We start from the raw sequence: 9,952 nt of genomic DNA on the forward strand, positions 1-9,952 counted from the left end.
TTTATTTAATCACAAAATGACACGTTTTTACCCTTCTTCAATTTTAACCCACTGCAACCCTCCACATAAACAATACCGAACTCATGAGTCTTGACCAAGCTGCCAAAACTCATATTGTTCCTCTGATTTTGAATGCAGATTGTTCAATGAGGGAATAATTTTTTTTTTTTTTTTTGATGTTACCTACTCCAAAACTAATGGTTCATAATCCAAATTTTTTTGTTGAATTTAAAATTTTGAAAAATATAAATCGAGACATTGTTCACTTATAAAATTAAAGAGTCCAACCGTGAGTGAATTTGGGTAAAAATTATTGGTTCAAATGATAGTGGACTCTATTTGTATGTAATATTCACAAGTAGATATATTTATCGTCAAATTAGAGAAACTAAATTATTTAATGTTTTTTATATATTTTCTTGTCTAATTAGGTTTTTTTTTTTATTAAAAAACTTATAATAAATAGGTGATTTGAGTTTTATAGAAACTCTTATTACATCTTATACTAATTAAAAAAAAAAACCATAATAAATAGGTAATTTTTGTTAGAGTTTTATAGAAAAACTTATAAAAACCTTTTTTATATTAATTAATAAATATCTTTATATTTAAGAATGCACCAAAAATAAAAAATAAAAAATGGAAAAAAATTCAAAATTTTTACATACCAACAAGACTCAAAACAATAAATTAAGATTGAACCAATAATAATAATAATAATAATAATTGAAAAAAAAAATTTAGCAACAAAAAATTCAAAATTTTTCCATACCAACAAGACTCGAAACAATAAATTAAGACTGAAGAAAAAAAAAATTAACATACAAAAAATTTTAAGCAACAAATTCAATTCAAAATCAACAGAAAATAAAAAAACATTGAAACCCTATATTAAGAATGAACCAAAAATAAAAAAATAAAAACTGGAGAAAAAAATTACAATCCAAAGAAAACTTACACTAAGAGTAAAATAAAAATAAAAACAAAAGAAAAACGGAAAAAGAAGAATGATACTTCTTAAAAATAAAAAGTTATTAAAAAAATAGCAAAAATGACTCAAAATAATAATAAATTATGAATGAACCAAAAATAAAAAATAAAAAAATGAAGAAAAAAAATCACAATCCAAAGTAAACATTGAAACCCGACTCAAAATAATATATTAAGAATGAACCAAAAATAAAAAATAAAAACTTGAGAAAAAAATTACAATCCAAAGAAAACTTATAAAGAGTAAAATAAAAATAAAAACAAAAGAAAAAAGAAAAAAAGAAGAATGATACTTCTGAAAAATAAAAAGTAAAGAAAAAAAATAACAAAAATGACTCAAAATAATAATAAATTATGAATGAACCAAAAATAAAAAATAAAAAAAAGAAGAAAAAAAAATCACAATCCAAAGTAAACTTACCAAATCAATCACTTCTAAACATCAATTAGAAAGAAAAAAAATAAATAAAACAAATCAACTAATTCTAAACATCAATCAGAAAGAGAAAAATAAAAATAAAACAAAAGAAAAAAAAATGCTTATAAAAAAGAAAAAGTAAATAAAAAAATTAACAATCCAAGTTAAACTTACCAGATCAATAACAACTATTAATCCCTTTTCATCATGCGTTATATCACCTATTCAACACCAATTATAAAGAGAAAAGAAAAAATATGCACAACAAAAGCCCGATATGTTATATGTGATAGAGTTTTATAGAAAATAAAATAGGTAATTTGTGGTAGAGCTTTGTAGAAATTATTTTATTTTCTTTAAATATATCATTGTCTAATTAGATTTCCATTTATTTGAATTTTATTAGGTAATTAATAAAATTTTTTTAGAAACAAATAGATAAATAGGTAATTTGAATTTTATTTGGTAATTTGTAATTTTAATTTTATTACGTAATTTGAAAGTAGTGATTGAGTTTGAATTGAATTTTATTAGGTAATTGAGTTTGAGTTGAAAGTATCATTCTTCTTTTTATATCAATTAATAAATTGAGTTTGAGTATCATTATTGTCTAATTAGTATCATTCTTCTTTTGATATAAAAAAAATTCATTTTATATCAATTAATAAATATCTCTTTTTAGAAAAACTCTTTTTATATCAATTAATAAATATTTTTTTTATATTAATAAATAAATACTAAAATGCTAAAATACTGAAGTACTAAAATAGTACTGAAACTCTTTGCACTTTAAATAATTACTAGGAAAGGCACGTGCAATGCACGTGATGAATGTTTTGTAACTTATTTTATTATTTGGTAAATTATTTTATTAAACTATTACTTTAGTTGTTTTAATAATGATTTGAAATCTTTTATTTTAATTCATTTTATTCATAGAAACTCTTTTATTTTAATTCATTTTATATAAATTAATAAATATTTTTTTATTAATAAATAAATACTAAAATACTAAAAGAAAACAAAATAGCTAATTTGTGGTATAGTTTTATAGACTATTTTTTATATTAATAATTCTTGTCTAATTGGATTTCCTTTTATTAAAAAAGTCATAATAATAAGTAATTTGTGGTAGAGTTTTAGAAAAATTATTTAATTTTTTATATCAATTAATAAATATTTTTTATATTAATAATTCTTATCTAATTATATTTTCTTTTATTAAAAACTCATAATAAATAGATAAATAGGTAATTTGTGTTAGAGTTTTATAAAAACTCTTTTAAAAACTATTTTTATATCAATTAATAAATATTTTTTTATATTACTAATTGTTGTCTAATTAGATTTTTTTTCTTAAAAAACTCATAATAAATAAATAAATAGGTAATTTGTGTTAGAGTTTTATAGAAACTCTTTAAACATATCCTTGTCTAATGTGATAGAATTTTATTGAAAATAAAATTTTAATTTGTGTTAGACTTTTATAGAAATTATTTTATTTTCTTTAAATATATCATTGTCTAATTAGATTTTCTTTTATTAAAAAACTCATAACAAAAGGTAATTTGACGTAGAGTTTTAGAGAAATTATTTTATTTTTTATATCAATTAATAAATATTTTTTATATAAATAATTATTGGCTAATTAGAATTTCTTTTATTAAAAAACTCATAAAAAATAGATAAATAGGTAATGTAATGACCTGGTCATTTTTCTTCATTTTCTTTTTCTCAGATTTTTACGGATAATTTTTTTTCGTTGTCTTTTCTTTTCGGTGTTCGGTTTTTCATCACTTGGGGTCGTCTCGAGTGCTCAGAAATGATTTCTTAGACTCTTTCCTTTGGATTGACAATTTCTTTTAAGGACCGAGTCTTTTCCACATTTTTACTTTTTGGACACTATTCACTTTTCGTTTTTTTCCCGTTTGTCACTTTGTTGGCACAACCTCACTTTTCGTGTTCGGATTTGATTCCGATTTTGCATGCACCACGATATTTAAATTCTATGCTATGTATATTTTTACTTTTGTAGAAAAGCATGCTAGTTGCTTACTTTTTCGTAAAAGGGCATGAATGTATGGTTTCTTAGAAACATTCTTGATTTTTGGGGTTTTTGTGTAATTACTTAAAGTAATTATTTTTGCCTTGAGGACCATTTTGCAATTAAGTTTGCAATATATTTAGAGGAGGAACCTACTTGCAATTATTTTTGGGCTATTTTGGGATTATGGTTTTAAAGAGGGGTTTCTGTGTAATTGACCAAAGTTGTGTGTGTTGACCATGGTGCTAGTTCACATAGTGAATGGAGGATCTTTATATCCTCCACTCACATTTCATTTTCACCATTTTATCTTATCCCTCTCTTGAAAGAACCCTAGCCTCCATAGATGAAGCTTAAAGCCTTAAGCTCTAACTTTGATTTTTGAGAGCCTTCCATTGATTTCCAAGCTTAACCTTGGGAATACTTTTTGTTCTCCTCATCCTCCTCTTCATAACCCTAGAAGGGTTTACCGTTTTGAGCTTGCTTGCCTTGGATTCTAGAGAGACACTTTCCTAGTGAGGTAGGGGGTGTTATAGTTTATTATCTAAAGATTTTACTTGCTTTTGTAGTGAAATATAAGTTGTATGCATTTGTTTTATTAATTTGATAAATTAATGACTAATTGTAGTTTGCATATAACTCATTTTAGACTTGATATATGACATGGCCATGACTTGATTTTTGTTGTATATTAATTTGGGATGATTTAAATGAGTTTTCAAATCTAGAGATTTAATGAATTTAATTTGATTTAAATTCTACTTAATTGTATTTTGTTTGTATTCCATTTTAAACTTGATATATGACATGGCCATGGCTTAATCCTTGATATATATTAATTTTGGATCATTTGAACAGCCTTTGAAATCTAGAGATTTAATTAATTTAAATTAATTAAATTCTACATAATGATGTCTTGCTCATTTTGCACTTTTGATTAGATATATGTAATGACCATGCTATGTTGTTTAATATATATTAATTTGAGATTATTTGGAATTGATTTGAAATCTAGATAATTTAATTATTTTGTTTAATTAAATTCTATCTAATTGCTCTATAGATTTTATTGTATTCTAGAAGTTGTTTCTATGTTTAAATCATAAACATAGACTTATTGCATATTCACTTGGTTATGTTTTGAGCATTGGACAACATAGTTGTTATATTTATATTCATGAGAACATGTTTTCTTTATTGAATATATTGTTGTCTTGTGTAATGAGTTGCACGCTTGGTTTTTCACATTTTTCATGCCATAGTAGTTGTGGACTTAGAGCATGTATTGTATGTGTTTCCAAATTTGGTTATGCGTGGTAGATAGTTGATTATCTTGTATATACATGTTGATATATACGTTGTTGCATAACTTGTTGATTTTGGAAACTTGGGGATGTCGTTGTTTCACTACGGCTAGGACATAGTTCTAGTACGGGGGTTTGTCCCTCTATAGCCTAGTACACACATAGGGAGGTTACTCATGGGCTAGTAACCCTAAAGAAACCACGTTGTCCGTCTGATCCGGCGTGATGTTCGAGTATCCACCTTGTCTGATTTCGCTTTTCATTTCAAGTTGATAACTAGATGATGTTGTAACTTGTTGTTCCCTAATTGATTTTCCGTTTTAAGTTTCAAGATGTATACTTTGAGAAATAATGCTTTATGCGTTGTATTGGAGGTTCTAATGTTGGTTAATGGCATCGATATTGTGATTTGTGTTTTGATGTTCTAATATAGCTTAGGAATGATTCTATAGATTCATTTGGAACATAGACGTTAGGTGGCATGATCTACCCTAGTTGTTTTCGTGTTTTATATTTCAAGTTAATGGCTTTGAGAATCTGTATCTTGTTGTTTCGTTTAACATGCTTTTACGTTATTTGAATTGCATGTATGATATGATTTATGCTAGGAATGATCTAAGATAGCTTAGGATGCTCCCTGAGTCTCATCTTAACATAGACGTTAGGTGGCATGAGCCCCTTTGACTTGTTTCACCTTAAGGTGATAATTTTGTAAAATGCTAGATCTATGCATGCTCATCTCCTATGAGTAACTTTATGTTACTCACCCCAAAGTTACCGGGGATATTTTTTAGGTACGAAGACTTGGTTCGCGATGCTCATCATTCCTTGGATGACTTGTAACTTTTAAGTTTCCATTTCATGCAAACGTTAGCATGAAATGTCATTTTGTAGCCTTGTATATCAAAATGTGTATCCTTGATTCCATATATGTAAAGTGTACATAAGTACACCTTTTGTAATGTATTTGACATGTATGAGTTGACGTCATAGTCCAATGATATCTAATTTGTATTCTATGCATTTTCACTTTCAAGGTTTAATATAGAAATAATGAAAAATGTCAAGTCATTACTTCGCCATATTTATATCGGGTGTGGGAATTCCATTTTTATTCTTTCATAGGATCTCATTAACCATGTATGAGGTGTAGCCAAGGGCCAAACACCATTTTGTTTTAAGTTTTGCATTTTGATTTCATTTATTGCATTTTCAAGCAATTTTATGAAAAATAGAGGTTTGAGAGGTCATATTTTGCATCGGCAATATTTTTAAGTCGTGGATCATTGTAGCGCGTCTTAATAGGTAAGTTACGTCTGCGCGCATGATCGTTTCCGGAAAAAACCCTCTCCTTGGTGAAATGAGCCTTCTATGGAATCATTTTTCAATTTTCTCCCATATTCTAGTTTAAGGGCATTTTGGGATTTTCCTTCAGGAAATAAATTTCGGTCTTGACTCCGTCACATAGAAAATGTGATTTTAGGGGTAATTTCTTCATGACATTTTTCCAGAAAATGTCGTCTCGGCCTCGAAAATCCCAAATCCATTTCAGTTTTCTGTTTCTACATTTTTTTTCCAAGAAAAACTATTGCAGCATGCCCTCGGCCCAAAAGAGCCAACTCGGTTTTAAAAGAGCCGACTCAGTTCACAAAGGAGCTGACTCGGTTCATCTGGGCATCATTTTTCTCATTTTGCATGCTCTCAGCCTAACCCAGCTGACACAATTCTCAAAGGAGCCGACTGGGTTAATTCATGCCTCATTTTGGTCATTTTTGGTGCTTTTGGCCTAAAAGAGCCAACTCAGTTGCCAACTGAGTCGACTCAGTTTGGCTGCCATGATGACCTGTCTTCAAATGGTCATAACTTGCTCATCCGAGGTCCAAATTAGGTCATTCTTAAGTCTAAATTCAAGAGCTTGAAGTCAGCTTTCCAATGGAATCAACTACATACTGAAACTCCAACTGTAGTGAGAGTTATGATGGTTTTAGTGAGATAGGGTTGTGGTATCTCCTAATCGGATGATGCCTCCTTGTTCTATCTTCATATCTTTGTCATCCGGACTTCAAATCAAGTGATTCTTGAGTCCATCTTTGCTAATTTTTTGTTGTGTTTCCAATGGTGTGCAAGATGGCACCCGAATCTATATTTTCAGAAATGACTATTTTGCCCCTGGGGGCTTAATTGTTATTTTTCCGATCTCTTACTTCCGCACCTTATTCCTTTGGGTTTCGTGACTTCATGGAAGGTTATCTTAAGGTGCTAGAGGTGTGTTGTGCCTTGGGAGACCGTTGTCTTGTTTCTTACTTTCGCATTTTGGATTCGTTATTGAATTTACGTTCGGTTCATCACAGGACGCACTGACCTAAAAACCAGGGCTGTCACAGGTGGTATCTGAGCTCCTAGGTTCGAAAACCTTAGGACGACGGGTTTTACGTGTATATCATGCTCTATGTGTTTATATACTTCATGATAACATGTTTTGGTTTAATAACATGTTTATGTGCTACATGTGGTATACCATTTGTTTAGCATGATTTAATTCTATTGTCAAGAGCATGACATGTGATGTATGCTAGATTTGATTTGTATATGTATGATTGTTTTGCATACTTGACAGGACTTGAGATTAGTCATAGGATGTTGGAGTTGAGATTGAGTTGTTTGGTAAGTTTGCACTTAGTGCGATGGTTGGTGTGTTTGGTTTCATTTAGGCACTTTTCTTTGAGGTTGTTGGTGATTGTCCACATAGTTTTACGGTAGTTTAGGTCGTTGGTTGGCCTAGCGTTGACTTTGGATAGGTGGAGGGTCACCTTTTGTTTGGGCTTTTGTGAGGTGAGCCATTAGGCGTAACAGTGGTGCTGGATTTGTTGGTTTTGGGCCATGATAAGGTTATGGACCTCTTAGGCTTCTTGTTTATTTGGGAAGGTTCCTCTGAGATTGTAATTTTCGTGGGTGGGTACGTTTGTGGCAGGTGCATGGCACTGTAATGCTATCATACTGGCTAGCTACGAGCGCAGTTCGGATGGAATCAGCATTTGTCTTTGTTCTGATAGGCGTAGTCCTTTTTGGTCAGTGATTGATAGTCGGTTTAGGGACGATTCTTGAGATTAATTCGGTTATCTGACTGTATGGCGAGAGTGGCCATTTCGTTTGAGTTCTCTGTGATACCCTCGAATCGGAGACATGGGTTGATCAGGCCCAAACCCGAGGGAAATATCAAACAATTAATATATAAACAAACACAGAATATAAAAAGATTTAAGAATTTCATAATAAAGCTGAAAGAATTATTAAATATAAAATCCTCCAAAGTTAAAGATTAAGTAAATCCAACTCTCCAAAACCTCCAAGAGTACAACTCGGGAATCTATCTAGTGGACCCCTCAACAAAATCCCAATTGAACATAAAATAACTGGAAATAAAACCAAATTTAAAACATGGAATGAAATCCTACGTCGTCGGTAGAGTGAATGACCATCTCTGCTCAGCCCGAACAAGCCCTAAGACTGGAACCATCCGATACCTGAAAAATATAAGAATGGGTCAGGCCCACGAACAAGTTCTAATTTAATTGCAATCCATACGATGACCCAATACGCAGATACATCCTAGATATCTCACAATATTTATCTAGTCCATAAATATATATATATATATATATATCCACACTAAGGGACATTCACTGGACTACAAAGGGGGCCTCAACCTGTATAGAAGGCAACATGCAAAAACACACCCAAAAGTGGGCATGAATACCTAGACCTAACAGGGTACACCTCAACCTATCATAGCCAGCTACGCATCCACTGCATATACGCACCCTAACCAACGAGCCTGAGACTCAAGCTCATCTCGTGGTACCATAACCATATATCTAAAGTCCGTCCACAACCAGAGTATGTCATTCAATTATATATTGATCTGACATACGATTTATAATCCAGTTAGTCAATCAACTTATTCAGTTGATATGACTTAACTACAAACAACAGTTAATCTATGTAGTCACTCAACTTACTCAATTGATCTGACCTAAATATAAGTAGGATTCAATGTTTACAATCCATTCCCTTATTCCAATAGAGTAGGTCTTAGCGTTCTGAGCTAAACCATCCCTAGTATTCCACCGTCCTATACCGGTGTATACCATCCACCACATCCATGTAAATTACAGAACCTAAATAACAGTTCAGCAATTAAAGTCTAAAACCATAATCAAGTTCAAAACCATAATCCAGGTAATTGCAGAATAGTGTGTGGAATTTCAGCAATTAAAATTTTGAAACCATAATCCAGTTAATTGCAGAATAGTGTATGATATTTCAACAATTAAAATTCAAAACCATAATCCAGTTCAAAACCATAATCCAGTTAATTGCAAAATAGTATATAATATCCTAGCAATTAATTCCAATTCTCAACTCATGTAATTGCAGAAAACTAATATTTCAGCAATTTAAAATCCAGAGCATGCATAGGTTAAATCTGATAATTAAATGATCCTACTGTGCATTTAAAACAAGATTTAAACTCATGCTATAATCCGTTAAATCGCCAAATTAAACTAAGCGATTAATTTCCCTCCAACCGTTAATCAGCATGCAAAGTGGTTTTATTTCACACTGTTCATTCAATTACTTTAACGGATAACTTAGGCAATTAGAGGTCTTAATAACATCTAAGTTAAATATTTAAACCTTCTGTGAAGTCCCAAAACCATCAAAAAAATCCAAACGCTCAAACAATGCCAAAAAAAATAATTCCAGAACGCGCAACAGGAGAGAGCCTGCTCTCTGGACTTGGGAGCAGGCTCCCTAAAGCATGGAGTCGGCTCCATGCCTCTTGGAGCCGGCTCAAAAGGGGTGGGAGCCGGCTCTCTCCCTCTCTGAGAGCCTCTGGTCCGTTCCAGCTCCGTTTCTGACCATTTGCTTCGACTCCGACCACTTTAGGTTTGTTTTCAAAACTGTTCCTAAGAGTCCTAAGTGTGCCTAGTAACATCCCAGACCATTACTTAAATCAGTTTGCATTATTAAGAACCTTAGAACACTCACTGATTAAACATGCTTAAGAAAACAAACACAGAAACCTAAACTTGCAAGACTGTAATAGAGTTAATTCAACACATACAGATGATCAATTTAACATATAATAAGCATGTAAGATTCAGTTAATGATCCATTAAAACCCTAGAGACT

Source organism: Cornus florida, unplaced genomic scaffold (genome assembly GCF_030987335.1).
Source record: "Cornus florida cultivar Cherokee Brave unplaced genomic scaffold, ASM3098733v1 CherokeeBrave_3.0.0_Hap2_Chr07, whole genome shotgun sequence".
Lineage (NCBI taxonomy): Eukaryota > Viridiplantae > Streptophyta > Magnoliopsida > Cornales > Cornaceae > Cornus > Cornus florida.